The following is a 21586-nucleotide window of genomic DNA, read 5'->3' on the forward strand; positions in this document are numbered from 1 at the left end:
TATAGTCTTAACTAGGCTGGATGTAATTTTTTTTGTTGGCGTTGATTTCTCCGACTGCCCGTAAACGCACCACCGCGCTCCGTGCGCATGGAGCGTGTTTGAAGTGAACAGCAGAGAAGAAAGGAACAAGGCAAAGTGTTGTGAAATAAAATATTACCTGTAATACGGATTTAGGTAGAGAACTGAACTCTCGCTCTTTATATAGCTGACGTGTCTTGCTCATCCGTTCTGCGCATCTGTAATGGCGGCCTCCGTATGATATCCGGTTTGCGTGTGTGCGAGAGCGAGAGAGAGCGAGAGAGAGAGCGTGCGAGAGAACGCTCAACCGTAGCGCGCCGCCGACCGCCCAACTGCACCGGGCTGTGACAGAGCCGTCGCTGAAATTTAGAAGATATTTTTAAAGTCCTGATGTACTTTCTAAAATTTAAGTGGACCTCAGTGCGCACTGCGCAGGGAGCTTAATTTGGTGCGGTCGCGCAACCGCAGCGCGCCGGGCGCTCACTGTCGCATTGCTTAAAGAGCGCCTTTGTGTTTTAGGATGAACAGCAGAGACCAAAGGAACAAGGCAAAGTGTTGTGAAATAAAATATTACCTGTAATACGCATTTTGTTATTTGCTGATTGAAACTGCTAATTAAACTGTGAATTGAAACTAATAGGAAGAAAACAACTCTCGCTCTTTATATAGCTGACGTGTCTTGCGCGTCCGTTCTGTGCATTTTATTTCACAACACTTTGCCTTTCTTCTCTGCTGTTCACTTCAAACACGCTCCATGCGACCGCAATGCTCTCGTATCAGACGCTTGCTCGATCACCTGCTCGTTTGCTGTCCCGTGCGCGCACGAAGCGCGGTGGTGCGTTTACGGGCAGTCGGAGAAATCAACGCCAACAAAAAAAATTACATCCAGCCTAGTTAAGACCATACCAAAGACTATAAAAATGGGACCCATTGCCTCCCTGCGTGTGTGACGATCATTGGGACTTAAAAAAAAAAAAAAAAAAAAATTAAAAAAAAAAAAATTTTTTTTTTTTTTTGTACCCATGTATAATGCGCACCCCGGATTTTAGGACAATAAATTAGTAAAATTTTGCGCACTATACACGGAAAAAAACGGTAGAAGATCGTATAATCTTACAACACAACCAATCAATAATTTCTATTAAATGTAGCATACAATATCTCTGTATTAGCATGAGCGGTCAAAAAAAGGGGGGGGAAGCTTGACATGTTGAAAATTTGGCTTTTCCTCTGCCTCTTCCTCCACCCTTTGATTGATATTGTTTTGCACGACGACACGCTCTCGCCAAGTGGCCCCGTTTCCCACAGTTCCAACAGTCCAAATTTGAGCTGGAGTTTGAATTGAATGGCGGCCTGCCGCCTTGTTGGTCTCTAATGCAGGTTTAAATTGACCTTCCACCAAATTCTCTTTGCAGTCAGTTTATCCTACCAGTCGCACTCTCTCAACCACACAACATTCATGCAAACAGCTTGGAACAACGGACAAAAAAAAAAAAGAATCCACGCCCTTCTTCACTTAAGAAAAAGAAGCTCTGTTCTTTTTCTTAGCCCGTTCCTTCCACTGGGACTTGAACGCCAGCTGTTTCATAGCTTGGAAACACCAAAGCCGTATCTCATAGCTCGGACAAACCAAAGCCGTATCTCATAGCTAGGACAAACCAAAGCCGTATCTCATAGCTCGGACAAACCAAAGCCGTATCTCATAGCTCGGACAAACCAAAGCCGTATCTGCGCTTTTTTCCATGACTTACTTGTCTCCTCGGTCCGCTGCAATGTGGGACCCCGTCAAACCACCTCTGACAGACGAAGGCAGACCTAAGATGCTGGCCCAGCGAAGAAATTCTCTTCCCAGGACTTTCTTTTCCAGGTCCCCATAAAGGACGCTGGCTTGTCGACAATGCAGCACGTCCTCCTCCGTCAGCCAGATGGCGGGTATGAGGGTCCCGGGTTTCGGCACCAAAAATGTTAGGGTGTTGCTCACTCTAACTTATTTTGCAAGAACCACACTCGAGTCAAGTTAGTCATTTTAGGCACCTGCAGGCGGAGAGTTCACTCGTCGCTGTGCTCACAGCGATGGTCGAATGAAATCTGACTCAGGCCTCGTCAGGCGCTTATTTATTGGGAGAAACAAAGTGGGGTTGAAAGTGGGGGTTTGGGAACACACAGGTTGGGGTGAAGCAGCCGGTCCCTGCTGATCAAAGCATAGCAGGGGACCTTTTACGACGTTCTGTAAACAAAGCAACTTTGATTGCTTCCTCTGCAGCTAGTCAATAAGTTGAAATGATCTTAGCACTTTGGTAAACTAATTTTGTCTAGACAGGACAAACTAGTTAAATTATTACAGGTTATATTCCAACATAATCATACGATGAAGATATTCTGCAAACCCTAACAGCCCTTGTGTGAGACAGTACCCATTGAAACCCGATGCCTTGCAGGGTATTGCACCTGTTATTTCAGATTTATTAAGGGCAGGTGTCATCATTCCTTGCCCTGATTCTCCTTGCAATACTCCAATTTTCCCTGGAAAAAAGGCACTACCTTCTGTTGGGTGGAGATTGGTGCAAGATTTGCAAGCAGTGAACAATGCTGTCATTCAAAGAGCACCTTGTGTCCCTGACCCGCATACCCTGTTGAATTCGTTAACACCTGATGCGAAGATATTTTCAGTAATTGACATTAGCAATGCCTTTTTCTCTGTCCCTATTGCTGAAGAAAGTCAGTTTTGGTTTGCTTTCACATATGCTGGTTTGAGGTACACCTTTACCCGATTGCCTCAGGGGTACTGTGAAAGCCCTACAATTTACTCGCAGGTGATGGCAGCCAGCATGGCAAAATTTGTCCCACCAATGGAGGGTCAGATTTTGCTCTATGTTGATGACATTTTGGTGGCGTCCCCTGATTATGCCTCTTGTCAGACAGACACGCTTGCAGTGCTGCATCACTTGGCAAAAGAAGGCCACAAAGTCAGCAAAAATAAACTCCAGTTGTGGTCCACTGAAATTAAATATTTAGGCCACAATCTGAGTTCCCAAGGTCGGACTATAGTTAGCAGTAGGAAGACCTCTATTTTGCTAGCTCCTAAACCACTCACAAAGAAACAAATGATGTCTTTTTTGGGGCTCACAGGTTATTGTAGAAGCTGGATACCTGACTATGCACAAATTGTTGCTCCTCTGTCCAAATTGATGTATGAAGAGAACATCTCAATGTCCACTCAATTAAAATGGACTCCCGAAGCTGAGGATGCTTTTGTGCTAATCAAGCAGGCTCTGGTCTCCAGCTCCACTCTGGCCCTACCTAACTATGACAAAGCGTTTGTCCAAACTGTTGATTGCAAAGGTCATTATATGACCTCTGTTTTGCTTCAATCGCATGGCTCGAAGTTTCGACCTCTTGCCTTTTATTCTTCGAAATTGGATAGTGTTGCTTGTGCTCTCCCGCCATGCGTGAGGGCCGTGGTGGCGGCCTCCATGGCTGTGGAAAGCAGTGCTAGTGTTGTGCTATTTCATCCTTTGACTCTGAAGGTTCCTCATGCGGTCTCGGCTCTTTTGCTGCAAACAAATATGACCTTCTTGTCGCCTGCGCGTCATCTGTCATGCATGGCTACGTTGCTTTCTCAGCCGCATTTGACTGTTGAAAGGTGCACGACACTCAATCCTGCTACTCTTATTCCCCTTCCTGACGATGGCGAATTCCATGATTGTGTTGATGCTGCTCAACAAGTTGCAAAGGCTCGACCCGATCTGGAAGACACACCTTTACCTGACAGTCATGTGATTTTCGTTGATGGGTCGTCAAAGAAAAGTGAACTTGGCGTGACCCTCTCTGGGTATGCTGTTGTCTCTGCTACTGAGGTTTTGAAAGCTGTCAAACTGCCATCCCATATGTCGGCACAGGCCGCTGAACTCATTGCTCTCACTGAGGCTTGCAAAATGTTTGCTAACAAGTCTGTCACTATTTGGACTGATAGCCAGTATGCTTTTGCTATGGTGCACGTTTTTGCTCAACAATGGAGCAACCGTGGCATGATAACTTCTACGGGCAAGCCCGTTACCCATTCTACATTGCTGCCTCAACTTTTGGATGCTGTGCAATTGCCCGCTAGGGTGGCAGTCTGCAAATGTGCTGCTCACACTACCAGGACTGATCCTGTTTCACTTGGTAATGCTTTTGCTGATAAATCTGCCAAGGCTGCCGCAGAGGGCCTGCTCCATGTCCTCTCGTCTTCCACTGATTGTGGTTCGATGTCACACGTCTCCTCTGACGTGCTGCTTGACATGCAGTCTCAGAGCCCCTCTCAGGAGCGGCTCTCTTGGGAGAGGCGAGGGGCAATAAAAAACAACGATGGCCTTTTTGTGTGACCTCTGGGCAAGCCGGTTTTGCCTTGGAACTTGTTTAAGTGGGCTGCTATTTCGAGTCATGGAGTCACCCATGTCTCGACGGGGGGTATGGTAAAACAAGTTGAAGCTATTTACACAGCATACGGATTTGTGGGTTTTTCACAGCAATTTTGTAGAGCATGTTTGATCTGTGCGAAACATAATCCACAAGGTAACTTAAGACCTCGGAGAGGGAAGTTCCCGACTCCATTATATCCGTTTCAGACAATACATATGGATTATATCCAATTAAATAAAAGCGAAGGTAAAGAATATTGTCTGGTCATAATAGATGCGTTTTCTAAATGGGTAGAAATTTTTCCTACCAAACATGCTGATGCACTCACAGTGGCAAAAGCCTTATGCAAACATATCATTCCAAGATATGGTATTCCAGAAACAATTTATAGTGACAATGGTCAACATTTTGTTAATCAGGTAGTACAAAACATTGGGAGAATGTTCCACATAAATATAAAAAATCATTGCTCATACCGACCACAGTCTGCAGGCCTGGTTGAGAGATTTAATGGGACTATAAAAAACAGGCTAAAGAAATGTATGGAAAAAAACAAACGGCCATGGACTCAGTGTTTAGACTTGGTCAAAATGTACATTAATATAACATGTACAACGGGGCTAACTCCCTACGAAATCGTTTTTGGAAAACCTTATAGGCTTCCTCAGTCTAAAAACACATGGGACATCCCTGAAGAAGCCACATTAGCCGATTACATGAGGAAAATGCTAAAACGTCACAAGAAACAGACCATTAACACTGATGTTGACCCCATTTCTCCGCAGGAAGACCCCAAAGTGGTACCGGGAGACTGGGTCTTGATCAAGAGTATCAAGAAGAAGAATTGGCATTCACCCAAGTGGGAAGGTCCCTTTTTGGTATTGCTCACAACGCCTAATGCCTTGAAAATAGCTGAACGCAACACGTGGATTCATTTATCTCATTGTAAAAAGGTGATCTCCACAGAGCCAACCTAAGTACGGAAGGTGAGCAAAGTCTGGTAATAGTGCCTGATCCTGGTGTCAAGATCCAGGGTTGACACGAAAGCTAGCAGAAGAATTCCAAGACACCAACCTGAAGCTCAGGGCGTTGACTCTGGGGAGATCTAAAAATAAAGGTTAGGATTAAAAAATTAGAATTAGGATGTTACTGTATAAATCCTTTGAGAAAGTGCGGGCCTGCGCCTTCTGGATGACTGTTCTCACGTGTGTTGCTGTAGTAACATGGGTTGTGTGCTATGAGCCTCTAGCCTCTTTTCATCAGAAAAACACTAACCTGGCTAGCACTCATACTAACCAATATAGTTCATGGGATGAGACTGCTAGACGTAAGCGTGACATCCAATCCCCTTTTGATCATGTTGTCTGCACGCCTCACATTATCCACGCTCCGACTTGCGTGCCGTGGCTTTTGTCTTGGACTTTGTCATGTAACATGGAGTGTGGGGAAGGAACAAATGGTGCAAAAAAGTGAGTATGGATTGCTCCCAGGAATAAATTAGCGGGGCCGACATTCCAAATTTTAACAGCAGATGGTGCAAAATCTGAGTTAGGGATTAGTGAGTGAATTGGCAAAGCTGAAATTCCAAAACTTTCCAAAAGATGGGGCCAAATCGTTGCCAGAAACCAAAATTGAACGTGGTCTGATCAATGGAACACACACGAGGGCACAAAGGTGGTTTTTATTTTCTTTTAATTGTATTTTATTTTACTTGCTTGGCTGAAATATATTCTGTAACCGCTTAAAGCAATATTATCACAGAATTAGACTAAGCTGCCCACCCTTATGAGAATAGGGGTGTGTTAAAAAGGGCAAGAAGAGATGAGTTCTTGTTTTCTTTTAATTTTATTTTATTTTATTTAAATTGTATTTTATTTTAATTGCTTGGCTGGAATGTATTCTGTAACCGCTTAAAGCAATATTATCACAGAATTAGACTAAGCTGCCCACCCTTATGAGAATACGGGTGTGTTGAAAAAAGAAAAGAAATCAATTCAAAGGCTTTGATTTATTTTGATTTAATGGTTGACCAAAGTCTGACTTTGAAGTATTGGTTTTATAAAAGGGGAAGTAAAGAAAAGAGGAAGTACGGTGCTTGCCAGGGGGGTTTCCACAGAATTTCGGTGGAAAGAGTGAAACGGAAATGAGCTGCCCGGAAAAACCGCAGGGGATGAGCGTGGGAAGCTGGACAGTATAGAAGCCGTAGGCGTGGGAAACTGGACAGTATAGAAGCCGTAGGCGTGGGAAACTGGACAGTATAGAAGCCGTGGGCGTGGGAAACTGGACAGTGTAGAGGCCAGCGGAAAAGGGAAGGGCCAGAGAAGTCTATAAAAAGGTCACCTTGGACATCTACGGGGCTCTCTCCTGGACCGCGGTCATAACGAACAGAAGCCGGTAGGAGTTTCAAGACCTTTTTCCAAAGCCTTCGAGATTTTTGTGTAAGACGCAAGATTGCTGGCACGGATTAACTTGGATATACTCAAAAGAATTGGACTGGACAACTTTGCTTGAGAAACTAGGTGAGAGGACCGACTCTTTCTGTATTTCCGTGCGGGGAGGGAGACCGTATCGGGTAGTGGGTCCTCCCGTGACCAAAACTAGTTTCTAAATTGGATTTTTAGAGATAGAATCGAATTGATCACTCGACTTTATTTCCACCAAAAAATAACCCCCAATTGGCACCCTCCTTTTCCTCTTTTCTGATTTAATTTTTGCAAACAAAATTACTCCAGGATTGAATGATTGTATTTGCAAGGGCATCAGTGAGTGGAATTGTTCAGTTTTTGGAGGATTGTGATTTGTAATTTTATTTCATGTTTCTTCAATAAAAGAGTTGTATATACTCATTTAATTCGTTGTGCGCTAATTTGTATAATTTATGCAGTCGATTGCTTGTAGATGGGTTGATAAGACGATTTATTAACGGGAGATTTTAGAATCGGAGACTAAGGCATTAGATTTATTTCCAAACTATGTCTTTGCCATACTTCTGCTAATTTGATTTACTTCTGAAAAAAGAGAAGTAGGCTTGCGGCTTTATCAAAAGCGGAACGGGGCCAGATCAAAAGCATTTAATTTAATCGGGCCGCGTCAAAGCTACTTCGAATGATTTTGAGGGATTAATTTGCCTTCAGAATTAATTACAGGATGATAGTAATTCGATTAAATTCATCTTTACCCGTATTAAGTAAAATATTATTCTGTTGGAAACAATCGAAGTTGAGAAAGCACTTTTAGAGTAAGTGTTTATATATATAACGTTAGAATTAGTAAATAATGTATTAAACTTATTCTTAAACACTGTCATTGTCCTACTTCTGCCATTCTGACTTACTCCCGGAAAAAGGGAAGTAGGCTTGCGGCTTTATCAAAAGCGCAACGGGGCCTGAGCCAAAGTATTTAATATACTCGGGCCGCGTCAAAGCCACTTTGGATGATTTTGAGGGATTAATTTGCCCTCAGAATTTATTAAAGGATAATAATAATTCAATTAAATCACTTGAACCTGTATTAAGTAAAATATTATTTTGTTGGAAACAATTGAGTGCGAGGGAGAGCTTTTACGGTTAAGTGTTTATATATATATCGTTGGAATTAGTGATTAATGTATTAAAGTTCTCTTTTCAATCCTATCATTGTCATACTTTAGTCAAGCGGACCTTCCACCGAAAAAAAGGGAAGTAATCTCTTTACTTCCCCAAACCGGCCAGAGCGGGGCCTTATTAAAAGTTACTTCGGCGAGAGCAGCGCTACGGGGCGCTATAGACTAACGAATCCCTGAGGCCTTAACAAAGGCATCTAAAAACATCCGTAACGAAATACCAGCATCAAACCATTGAAGGGAGCCATCAATACGGCGCGGTCATACCGGCGACTTGCCTCGAATTGAGTTACTCGGCTTGCGCGTCGGATGACTTAAGCGGGATTGACGTCGTATAGAAGTTGGGTTGATTCCAAGAGAATTAATTTAACTCGGGTGGTCAGCTGCGGACGAGTCACTTCGCCCCGGCTTACTGAACCCGTTACTGGGGAGCCGGAGGCACTTTATTGATAAGTGCACGTTTGACAACTTACAATAACTCATTAATGTTCACTGTGGCTCCTAACACATCTTCCACTATTATCTTACCTATGAAGAGTTTAAAGGGTTTTCAAAATGGCCACCCCACTACTGGGGACAAATGGCTCGGATATTGGTGGTATTTAACTGGTCATCCAGTTAGCACTGACTGGAGCACCCTTGTCACCACACAAGCGTTAGAATATTGGCCCTCTGGATCCAGTGAAGAGGCTGTGTTTTTTGCTAGGCGAGTAACTTTAAAAAACCAAGGCACAAGCCTCCTTTTGACCTTTGCACTCCCTGATGGCCAAATTCGGCCTCCAAATGCCACTTTGTTTAACACTTCCTGTTGGGGGTTTCAGTTGTGGGCTTGGTCCTCCGGTGTTGATCCTCATTTCCCTGTCGTAATCTGCATTAACAAAACTATGTCGGTGGCCGACCGTCCCGGTATGAATAATTATACTGAAACAGCTGGAGTGAAGATCACGAGTGTGCGCCTCACTGATATAGACAGCTATTTCATGGCCTCCACAGGAATAAGTGGTCAGACTAACAACTGGCTCCTTACGACTGAACAAGCCACTAAGATGGCTAACACCAGTTGCGTTGTGTGTATGGGACCAAGACCCCTTTTAAGAATTATACCTGCAAACGTTGTTCCAAAGTGTGCTGTTGTTTTAATGTTGAACTCATCCATACCACCTGCTCATGGTTGTTTTATATGGGATAGGATTTATCCCATTTCTCCCATGACAAAAAATAAACCCCTTTTTTCTTCCACTGTAGCTAAGGGTAATTTCACGTGCATCAAGCTGCCTGGTACCGGTGTGAAGCTAGGTGCTCTAGCCGCACCAATGTGTGCTTCCCTGATTAAGGTTACTGCCCCTTTTTCACCCATTGCTCGTAGTGATATTTGGTTTTGGTGTAATAGTAACAAACTTTATGATAGGTTGCCTTTCAATAGCTCTGGAATTTGTGCTTTGGTGACCCTTTTGCTTCCTGTTCAATTGATTCCCATGACTCCTTATGATCTGGGATCTTTTGTTAAATCTATGGTACCCAAATTCTGGTTAAGAACGAAGACAGATCCAACATACATAGATGCCATTGGTGTTCCCAGGGGAGTACCGGATGAGTATAAGCTGGTGAATCAGATAGCAGCTGGTTTTGAATCCGCCCTGTGTTGGTGGTGTACTCTGAACAAAAATGTCGACAAGATCAACTACATTGATTGATTGATTGATTGAATATTTATTGATCCCCAGGGGTGGGGAAATTCAGGCCCCAGCAGTATTCATACCACAGAGTGGGTATACAAAAGACGCACAAATGGCATGAGCGCAACTCAACAGGCTGCCACACAACGGCGCCACAAAGAAAGCCAGAAAGTGCTCAAGATAAAAGCCATCAAAGCAAAACAAAGATAAAAGACAAAGGAAAAAAAGTAACTGTGGCCAACCAGCACCCCTCAATACAAGAGAACACCCCAAAACGCACTAAATAGCCTCCACGGGGTCCATAGACAGGTGTAGGGGCAGTCCAGTTCAACGGCGCCCAATGGACCGTGGTCGTGAATCGGTGAAAAACATCACAAAGCAGGCAAACGTGTGAGCAGCGTCCTGGGCACCCAGTCGGGTGCACGTGCAGATGGTCACCACGGGGCTAGCATGGCGAAAGTCGTTGGTTCCGACGAGCACGAGGGAGCGGACTCCCCACAGGGGTTGCGGCTGCAAGGCCAAGGCGAGGGACCCGGTCATCACTGCCCGGATAAGCAGGAAGCCGCCGTAGAGTTACGCCGGTCTCGACCGATGATCCCGGTCCCAGGAAGAAAAAAAAATAATACAAAATATCAGATCCGAAGAGATACCGAGGTGCGGTAGAAGGCACCAGCATCGCCGAATGGACAAAAAGACAGAAAGAAAAAGGAGAAAAGAAAGAAATAAAGAGGAAAAGAGAGAACACTGCTGGGAGGCAGCCACTTACGGCGCCATACCGAAAGAAAAACAACGTGCAGAGGCTTGGAAATTGGACCGAGGCGGGTTTCAGGGCGGTCCACTCCCAACTGGCTGGAACTTCCCTCATGGCTTTCCAGAACCGAATGGCCCTTGACATGCTACTCTCAAAAGAGGGTGGTGTCTGCGCCATGTTTGGTGAGCAATGCTGCACATTTATTCCAAATAATACTGCCGCTGACGGAAGCCTGTCCCAGGCCCTTGAGGGCCTGAGGACCTTGAATGGGAAAATGAAGGAACACAGTGGAGTGAACACGGAGGTTTGGAACGACTGGCTAAACGTGTTCGGACAGTACCGTACCCTGGTTTCCTCGGTCCTAGTCTCCCTTGCCGTTTTTTCTGCTGTTTTGACCTTGTGTGGATGTTGTATTCCGTGTCTACGGTCTCTAATTAACAGGTTAATTACAACTGCTATCTCTCCAGCAGCTGAGACTTTTCCGTTGCTCCAAGGGGAAGACTTTGCGACTGACGAGGGTTGTCGCTCTGGCGATGGCCCCATCTGTGAAGCTCCTGTGGTAAACCTGTCCGATTTGTTTCCCGACTCTGACATTGATTATTAAGGTTCGATCTCCTCCCGGGTTTAAATTTGTTCTTATGAATTGTGATCCTACGGCTGAAAATCTTTTTGAAATGACCGCTTTTAGGTGATAAGATGGTCTCTGAGAACTCATGATAAACAGGAGGGAATTGTTAGCAAAATGTATATATATGTTATCATGCGTTCTCTAATCAATGCCTTACTGCAATATTACTGCAATATATGCTTGCTGTTTGGCCTTGCTGTTTTTATGATGTACCACAGAAGAGAGATTACAGACTGGGTCAGACAGGACGCAGCTGGCAACTCAGTGACAACTCAGCAAAAATGAAGACATCTACCGTTCCTTTCTAACAATGAACACTTTGTTAGACAACATGCCTCATTGCTGTCTTGCACCCCAGATGAACCTCCAAGTGACCATTAAAGTCAGGGTTTTTCCTAACTATCTTTTTTGTAGGATTAGGTTGGAATGTATACAACCAGCAATAAATAACTTAGCTTGTTGCATCCTACAAAATGTCGTAAAACTTCCCTTGCTATGTTTTAACTAGAGGTCAAAGGTGTTTTCTCCTGTATCCAGTCCACTCAAACTCCTCTTCCCAGATGTTCTTATCAGTATGTAAACACCTAGTGATTTTTGCTTACGAGACAAAGCCCACATGCTTTCCTCCCCCCCTTTAGTTGTTATGTCTCACACTGTGGGTAGGGCAAATCCGAATAAAAAGAGCGGGAGTGCCTACAGATATTCAGTGTGTGTAGAGATTGTATTGAGCTATCTGTACTGCACTCCTCGCGAGAAAAGACTTAATATTTCTGTCTCACTTGTGGTTTGTTTGCTGTTGCTCTTCTTAATAGTTATTCAGTCAGCGAAATAAACCTGACAGCTAGTTTGGACTAGGTATATATAAAGTTTGCCCCACCTGAGGACTGAACTCTTGACCTTCAGATTGTGAGACTGACATGCACTATGAGGCTGTGCATTTGCGGTGTTACAATTCTTTTTTTACTGTAAAATTGATCCAACCACCGGCCATTTAAATCAAACTGAACTTCACAGAAAGAAAGAGTGACTTTAAGCCTGAGCATTCTGAAACTAGGGTTTCCAACTCAGGTTCGGGAGGCCAACTAAGGTTTCAAACTGTGGCCAGGGTTTCCAACTGGGGTTTCCAACGAGGATGAGGGTTTCCAACTAGGGCTCGAGTTAGGACTATATAAAAGTGTGCCCCCGTGTGAGGGTCAAATTCACGACCTTCAGATTATGAGACTGACACGCTACCACCTGCACCAACGAGGGTTTGTCTTTGCATTTTGTTCAATTGTTTTTAACTGTAAAATTAATTCAACCACCGCCCATTTTGATCAAACTTAACTAGGCTAGGATTTCCAACTCAGACTAGGGTTCCAGGAAGGGCTAGAGTTAGGGTTGGACTATATATAAATCATGCGCCGTGTGATGGTCGAACCCTCGACTTTCAGATTATGACACTGACGCGCTACCGCCTGCGCCAACGAGTCTTTGTGGCACCTGTCTTAAAATTCTATTTTTCTGTAAAAAAGATTCAACCACCGGTTACTTTTGTCTGAGCATTCTCAAACTTGGGTTTCCAACTAAGGTTTACAACTGGGGCAAGAGTTTCCAACAAGGGCTCGAGTTAGGGTTAGGACTAAATAAGTTAGAGCCCCGTGTGAGGGTTGAACTCGCAACCTTCAGTTTACTAGACTGACGCGCTACCGCCTGCGATAACAAGGCCGTGAACAGCTTGTTTTACTGTAAAACTGATTCAACCACCGGCCATTTCAATTAAACTTAACTTTACAGACAGAAAACTTTATTCAATTCTGAGCAACCTAGTATCTTCTGAAATTGACAATGATTTTACTGTGGACTATAGAAAACAGCGCCCCGTGTATGGGTCGAGCTCACAACCTTCAGATTTTGAGACTGATGCACGACCAATTGCACTAACAAGGTAATATGTCAATTGCATTACAATTCTCTTTTACGGTAAATTGGATAATCCACAGGCCATTTATGACAGTAACAATTGTGAGCTTCACTTGGCAGGCTGCAGTGATCAGAAGTCGTTGCCATGTTTCACTTGGTACAGTCTTTCATATGGCTATGTGGCCTAATGGATAAGGCGTCTGAGTTTGGATCTGAAGCTTGAGGGTTAAGTCCCTTCATGGTCAATTTAATATAATTCATATGAAATTAATGACTTTATTTGAGTCTGAACCAACTCTTGTATACTGTCAGAAAGGGTTTCTGTTTCTGATTTCTTTTTTTGTTGTGCTGACTCCCTCCCAATCTCCGTTTTCAGTGCAACAAAGGGACAAAAACCAAAAGAAAAAATGCTTTCTCTATTATACACTAGGGCCAGCGTTTCCAACTAGGGCTAGGGTTTCCAACTAGGGTTCCAACTCCGGGTAGGGTTTCAAACTAGTAATTCCAACTGGGGCAAGGGCTCCCAATTAGGGTTTCCAACTTGGGCTGGGGTTTCCAACTAGAGACAACAGCTGCCACTTGTTGGGAACCTTTGAATGTTTAGTCTTATCAACGAATGTGTTTCAGAGGCTAGATTTAAAACGTGTCTGCTGGTTTTTGTGAACCAAACCCGTTAAAAAAAAAGTGAAAGAATGAAACAAGTTGGTAGAGCATGAGACTCTTAATCTCAGGGTTGTGGGTTCAAGCCCCACGTTGGGCATCCCTGCTTCACCGTGATTGATTTGGCTAATGCCTTCTTCTGCCTCCCGCTTTCCCCCTCAGTGCGGCACGTGTTTGCATTCACTTACAAAGGGATGAAATTACAATACACTCGCATGCCGCAGGGAATCAAAAATTTGCCAGGATCGTTCAATCAGGTCCTCAAAGAACTCCTCGAACCATGCCAAATGCCGGATGGCACATTGTTGTTGCAATATGTTGATGATTTGTTGATTGCAGCAAAAGACTAGCAGGCGTGTCTTGCAGGAACAAAGAAAGTGTTGTTGTGGTTAGGGGAGAAAGGGTTCAAGGTGTCAAGAAAGAAACTGCAATCTGTCGCCAACAGGTCACTTTCCTGGAACGTGTGCTGACCCCTAGTGGCCTCGCCATGTTGCCTGAACATAGAAACTCCATCCCACGGCCCCCCACCGTCCAGGAGATGCTTTCATTCCTGGGGTTGTGCGGCTACAGCAGACATTACAAACCCTGTTTTGCCGACAAAACTCAGGGTTGTGGGTTCAAGCCCCACGTTGGGCGTCCCTGCTTGTTGGGAGCCGTTCAATTCTTGGTCTTATCAAGGCCTCACTTAAAAAATTGAGGCCTTTCACATGGCGATGTGGCCTAATGGATAAGGCGTCTGACTTCGGATCAGACGATTGCGAGTTCGAGTCCCTTCATAGTCAATTTAATGTCATGCTTTAGAAATCAAACACTTTACTTCAGTCTGAACCAACTCTTGATTGATTGAACTTTATTCGTCCCACAGCAGGGAAATTCACTTGTCACAGCAGCCCACGAGTGCAAGAATAAAACAAGTGCCAGAATTACAAAAAAAGGGTAAATAACAGACAAGGATAAACACAAGTGCTGCTAGTAAAGACGAAACACATTCATTTTATCAGGTGGAATGCATGTTGTAAAGTCTGACAGGTGGAGGAGACTCTGGCCCTTTTTGTACAGGCCGTGGGTGTGATCAGTCCAGTCCAGTTTGTTGTTAAGGCGAACACCCAGGAATTTGTACTTCTCCACTACCTCAATGCCCGATCCCTGGATGTTCACCGGAGTGAAGATGGGTGCTGTCCACCCGAAGCTCACAATCAACTCCTTCGTCTTGCTGGTGTTCAGCTGAAGCTGGTTGAGCTCACACTAGCTGACAAAGTCCTTGATGACCAATTTATATTAGACTTAGACTTAGACAGACTTTATTGTCATTTTGTAAACACTCAGTGCACACAAAACGAAATTACGTTGCATACGGCTCTCAACAAAGGAATGACATTTCGGCTGGATAAAAAGTGACACTTCTATATAAATATGAAATAAGATAAGATAAATAAGATAAATATAAAGTGCATAATAAGTGCATATATAATAAGTGCAGACAGACAATCCCTCGTTTATCATCCATCCATTTATCCATTCTATTCGGCTTATCCGGGTCGGGTCGTGGGGGCAGCAGCTTTAGGAGGGACTCCCATACTTCCGTCTCCCCAGCCACTTCATCCAGCTCAACCAGGGAGATCCCAAGGCGTTCCCAGGCTAGCCGAGAGACATAGTCTCTCCAGCACGTCCTGGGTCGGCCGCGAGGTCTCCTACTGGTGGGATATGCCCGGAACACTTCCCCAGGAAGGCGTCCAGGAGGCATCCTGGTGAGCTGCCCGAGCCACCTCATCTGGCTCCTCTCAACGTGGAGGAGCAGCGGCTCTACTCCGAGTCCCTCCCGGATGACCGAGCTTCTCACCTTATCTCTCAGGGAGAGCCCGGACACCCTGCGGAGGGAACTCATTTCGGCCGCTTGTATCCGACCCAAAGCTCGTGACCATAGGTGAGGGTAGGAGCGTAGATCGACCGGTAAATTTTGCCTTTTGGCTCAGCTCTCTCTTCACCACGACGGACCGGTACAGAGTCCGCATTACTGCAGACGCTGTACCGATCCGCCTGTCGATCTCACGCTCCATCCTGCCCTCACTCGGGAACAAGACCCCAAGATACTTGAACTCCTCCACTTGGGGCAGGATCTCATACCCGATCCGAAGAGGGCATCCCACGCTTTTCCGACCAAGGACCATGGCCTCGGATATGGAGGTGCTGACCCTCATCCCGACCGCTTCACACTCGGCTGCGAACCGCCCCAGTGAGAGCTGGAAATCACGGCTTGAAGAAGCCAATAGAACCACGTTGTTTGCAAAAAGGAGAGACACAATACGGAGGTCCCCAAACCGGACACGCTCAACGCCTTGGCTGCGTCTAGAAATTCTGTCCATAAAAGTTATGAACAGAATCGGTGACAAAGGGCAGACTTGGCGGAGTCCAACCCTCACTGGGAACAAATCCGACTGACTGCTGGAAATGCAGACCAAACTCTGGCATCGGTGATACAGGGACCAAACCGCCCTTATCAGTTGGCTCAGCACTCCGTACTCCCGAAGCACCCTCTACAGAACTTTCCGAGGGACACGGTCGAACGCCCTCTCCAAGTCCACAAAACACATGTGGACTGGTTGGGTGAACTCCCATGCCCCCTCGAGGATCCTGCCGAGGGTGTAGAGCTGGTCCACTCTTCCACGGCCAGGACGAAAGCCACACTGCTCCTCCTGAATCCGAGGTTCGACCTCCCGACGGACCATCCTCTCCAGCACACCTGAATAGACCTTACCAGGGAGGCTGAGGAATGTGATTCCCCTATGGTTGGAACTCACCCTCCGGTCCCCCTTCTTAAAGAGGGGAACCACCACCCCAGTCTGTCAATCCAGAGGCACCGTCCTCGATGTCCACGCAGTGCTGTAGGGGCGTGTCAGCCATGACAGTCCCACAACATCCAGAGCCTTCAAAAACTCTGGGCGGGTCTCATCTAGCGGCTAGCGTGCTATCGGGCGGACCGGGCCATTGTACAAGGGGGAAAATCTCGTGGAGGTGGAATATGCGTCTTTCTGTGAGGGGCGCTCATGGAACCCTCAGGTGTAGGGAAGCATACAATTTCATGGGGCAGCACACAAGCTATCACCATTTTGCAAATTTTTCCCAGCTAAATGACAAATAATTTGAGGTCCCACCGAGACTTGAACTCGGATCGCTGAGTCAGAGTCCAGAGTGCTCACCATTCCACCATAGAACCCTGGCAGTGACAGAAGGAGCAGCATCATTTTTCTGAGCACAATGCACTAACTAAGGTGCTCATTTTACAAAATTGACAGAAGTAGTGGAGGCAGGGCTTACACACTCATAGGGCTGTCCACAAAGTACTGAATTGGAATTTCCAATTGTTACATGTAAATGACTACAAATTGGAAGTTCCACCAAGACTTGAACTTGGATTGCTAGATTCAGAGTGCTCACAATCACACCATGCCAACATTGATTAAATGATTGATTGGTTGATTGATTGATTGATTGATTGATTGATCGATTGAACATTTATTGATCCCCGGGGGTGGGGAAATTCAGGCCCAATCAGAATCCATACCACAGAGCGGGTATACAAAAGACACAGATGGCATGAGCGCAACTCAATAGGCTCTCATAAGGCTGCCACACAACAGCGCCACAAAGAAAGCCAGTGCGAAAGATAAAGCCATCAAAGCAAAGGAAAAAAAGTAACAGCAGCCAACCAGCACCCCTCAATATCAAAGAACACCCCAAAACACGCAAAATAGCCTCCATGGGGTCCATAAACAGGTGTAAGGACAGTCCAGTTCAACGGCGCCCAATGGACCGTGGTCGTGAATTGGTGAAAACATCACAAAACAGGCAAACGTGTGGGCACGTGCAGATGGACACCACGGGGCTAGCACGGCGAAAGTCGTTGGTTTCGACGAGCACGAGGCTGCGAGGCCAAGGCGAGGGACACGTCAGCACCGGCCGGCTAAGCAGGAAGCCGTCGTAGAGTTACGCCGGTCTCAACTGATTACTCGGTAATCCAGAAGAGCATTAGCTTTAAAACCAAAACTAAAGTAAGTTCCACTAGTTGACATTGTAACTTGGAGAACATGTGATTACTTTATCAAATACTATATGGCTCCTGTTTGCCGAGGTGTCCCTGGCACACTTTGCAAAGCAGACAACACTGACAAATAGATTTAGAAAATGTTGTTTCCACCCAGTCTCAAACAGGGGGTGTTTCGCGTCTTAGAAGAACATGATGACCACTACGCTATGGAAACTGCTGTGACCTCCAAAGCGTTTTGAGAAGCCTGGCAAAAGTTCAACAAAAGTGAGTGAGGAAGAAAGCAGGCACTTATTAACATTTTGATTTGCTTTTCAAAACTGTGCCAGCAAAAGCAATTTTTCCATACAAAGAAATAAACTCCACGTCGGGAAATTGAAGCCCGATTTGCCGAGCCCAGGCTGAGTCGTTTCGCTAAAGGGTACCTGATTTGAGACTGTGTGAAAACCAGGTTTCGCACTTTTCTTTAACTTTTGCCAGGCTCTTCAAAAGGCTATGTGTCAGCGCAGTTTCCATGGTGTAGTGGTTATCACATTCCCTCACACGCTGAAGGTCCCTGGTTGGAAACAAGTCTTATGATCCTTTTGATTTTAGACTCCGCGTCAGGGAATTGAGCCTCAGTTTGCCGAGCCGAGGCTGTGAATAGTATAGCTAAAACGGCCTGTTGCGTTTTGTTCAAGATGTCCATCGTTAAGCAAGGAAAAAAAAAAAAGTGGAGTAACAGTATTTGTAACATATATTAGGTTTTTTAATGGCAGTCAGTGCACGGTGTAAAATTATTTACACATTGATTGATATGTTTGTTTAAACTAATAGGAGTATCTGCATATTGCTGTTGCTCCCTCTTCGGGCCCTAAACTGATCGGCATTCAATTCCATCCATTCCGTCCATTATCTGTACTGCGGGGGGTCGCAGGCGTGCTGGAGCCTATCCTAGCAGTCATCGGACAGTAGGCGGGGGACACGTTATAACTGGTTGCCAGACAATCGCAGGGCACACAGAGACAACAATCATTCACACTGGCACTCACACCTATGGGCAGTTTGGATTACTAAATCGGCTGACCAAGCATGTTTTTGTGATGTGGGAGGAAAACCCGGAGAACCTACAAACTCCACACAGGGAGCACCAGATCACAAGTCAAAAGTCCTTATATGATAAAAATGGATTTCATGTCGAATCGTATGCTTTGCATGTTTGAGTGGGGATTTGGGGAGGTTTCACCAAACATGTGAATGAATGATGGAGTAACCGTAAAGATGTTTGTTCACATGTTTGATGAAACATGGAGTCGGAAACCGGATTGGAAGGGATCTAGTATGTTATTGGAGGATAGAGTTGTTGATAGACAGTTCTTTTGAGTATTTTGCTTGAAACAGGAAGATTTGATACTGGTCTGAAATTGCTGATTATGGAGTGGTCAAGATTAGGCTTCTTTAATAGGGGCTTCACAACAGCAGTTTTCAAAGATTGTGGAAAGATGCCTGTAAGTAGAGAAGTGTTTATTATCTGCAGTAGGTCTGGGGCAAGGCACTTGTGGACATTTTTTAGAAAGCTTGTTGGCAAGGTGTCAAGGCAGCACGTTGAGGATTTAAGCCTTTGCACTGTTTCTTCTAGTTGCTTTTGGTCAATGATATTAAATTGGGTCATGTTTACTAGGCACCTTTTCAGTTGGTGCATTGGGGCCATAGGTCCTTTTGCAGTAAAACTGATGGCTAATCTGATGTTTTTAATTTTATCCTTGAAGAAGGTTGCAAATCCATTGCATTTGACAGTGGATAGGAAATCAGGGGCAATTTGAGGGGGGGGGGCGTTTGTTAGCCTGTTAATGGTGGCAAAGAGAGTATGAGCGTCATTTGTGATTTTGTTGATTATGTCAGCAAAGAAAGATTGTGTGTCCATCTGCACGTGCCCAGGACGCTGCTAACAGGTTTGCCTGTTTTGTGATGTTTTCACCAATTCACGACCACGGTCCATTGGACGCCGTTGAACTGGACTGTCCTTACACCTGTTTATGGACCCCGTGGAGGCTATTTTGTGTGTTTTGGGGTGTTCTTTGATATTGAGGGGTGCTGGTTGGCCGTTGTTACTTTTTTTCCTTTGCTTTGATGGCTTTTATCTTTCGCACTTACTGGCTTTCTTTGTGGCGCTGTTGTGTGGCAGCCTTATGAGAGCCTATTGAGTTGCGCTCATGCCATCTGTGTCTTTTGTATACCCGCTCTGTGGTATGGATTCTGATGGGGCCTGAATTTCCCCACCCCGGGGGATCAATAAATGTTCAATCAATCAATCAATCAATCAATCAATCAATCAATCAATCAATCAATCAATCAATCAATCAATCAATTAATCAATGTTGGCATGGTGTGATTGTGAGCACTCTGAATCTAGCAATCCAAGTTCAAGTCTTGGTGGAACTTCCAATTTGTAGTCATTTACATGGAACACAAATTTGGAAATTCCAATTCAGTACTTTGTGGACAGCCCTATGAGTGTGTAAGCCCTGCCTCCACTACTTTTGTCAATTTCATAAAAATGAGCACCTTAGTTAGTGCATTGTGCTCAGAAAAATTATGCTCCTCCTTCCGTCACTGCCAGGGTTCTATGGTGAAATGGTGAGCACTCTGGACTCTGAATCCAGTGACGCAAGTTCAAGTCTCGGTGGGACCTCAAATAATTTGTCATTTAGCTGGGAAAAATTTGCGTAATGGCAATAGCTTGTGTGCTGCCCCATGAAATTGTATGCTTCCCTACACCTGAGGGTTCCATGAGCGCTCTAGATCTCAGTTTTAGTCCCGGTTGGACCTCAAATATTTGGTCATATACATATCCGTCGTATGCAAAAGTTTGGACACCCCAATCAATTTCAACATTTTCTTTATAAATTCAGGCTTCTCAAAATGCTTTGGACGTCACAGCAGTTTCCATAGCGTAGTGGTCATCATGTTCTTCTAAGACGCGAAACGCCCCCTGTTTGAGACTGGGTGGAAACAACATTTTCTAAATCTATTTGTCAGTGTTGTCTGCTTTGCAAAGTGGGCCAGGGACACCTTGGCAAACAGGAGCCAGAAGCTCTCTGAGTCAGCAACAGCCAGGTGTGCGACACTCCGCTACAATGCTCCCCTGACCACGTGTAGGCCAAAACCAGCCTCTAATTTGTGTTTCCATTTTTTTTCCTTCAACTGTCAAGCCAACACTTTCCTTCTTGGCTTGGCCAGCTGCCTGCAGACCCACTCCAGAACTGCCTCCAGTTCATCCATGCAAGAAGACATTCAGTGAGTGCAATTTATCAGGGTACAAACTACTGGAGCTTAAACTGTTGGTTCATGGTCACCCCTTATGAACGTTAAAATCATTTCATTCCCATATCGCTTATTTTGAGTTGCTTATATTGTTCATCTTGTCATTCGATGATATTCTCAGTCTTTGCTATCCTTTCGCAATCAATCAATCTGTCAACCAATCAATCTGTCAATCAACCAATCAATCAATCAAATAATGTTTGCATGCTGTGATTGTGAGCACTCTGAATCTAGCAATCCAAGTTCAAGTCTTGGTGGAACTTCCAATTTGTTGTCATTTACATGGAACAAACATTTGAAAATTCCAATTCAGTACTTTGTGTACAGTCCTATGAGTGTGTAAGCCCTGCCTCCACTACTTTTGTCAATTTCGTAAAATGAGCGCCTTGTGCTCAGAAAAATTATGCTCCTCCTTCAGTCATTGTGTTAGAAATATGTATATATATGTTATCATGCGTTCTCTAATCAATGCTTTACCCCAATAGTACTGCAAGAGATGCTTGCTGTTTGGCCTTGCTGTTTTTATGATGTACCACAGAAGAGAGATTACAGCTGGGTCAGACAGGACGCAGCTGGCAACTCAGTGACACAGCAAAATGAAGAC

At 44.9% G+C, this 21586-nt stretch overlaps 1 non-coding gene across 1 annotated transcript; it reads right to left on the reverse strand.

Annotated features, from left to right (window-relative positions):
* Window positions 1-12709: 12709 nt before the first annotated feature.
* trnat-agu (transfer RNA threonine (anticodon AGU)) lies at window positions 12710-12782 on the reverse strand. Its single transcript has one exon. It is a non-coding gene; the product is annotated as a tRNA-Thr (tRNA).
* Window positions 12783-21586: the final 8804 nt, after the last annotated feature.

This window comes from Syngnathus typhle, unplaced genomic scaffold, assembly GCF_033458585.1.
Source record: "Syngnathus typhle isolate RoL2023-S1 ecotype Sweden unplaced genomic scaffold, RoL_Styp_1.0 HiC_scaffold_27, whole genome shotgun sequence".
Lineage (NCBI taxonomy): Eukaryota > Metazoa > Chordata > Actinopteri > Syngnathiformes > Syngnathidae > Syngnathus > Syngnathus typhle.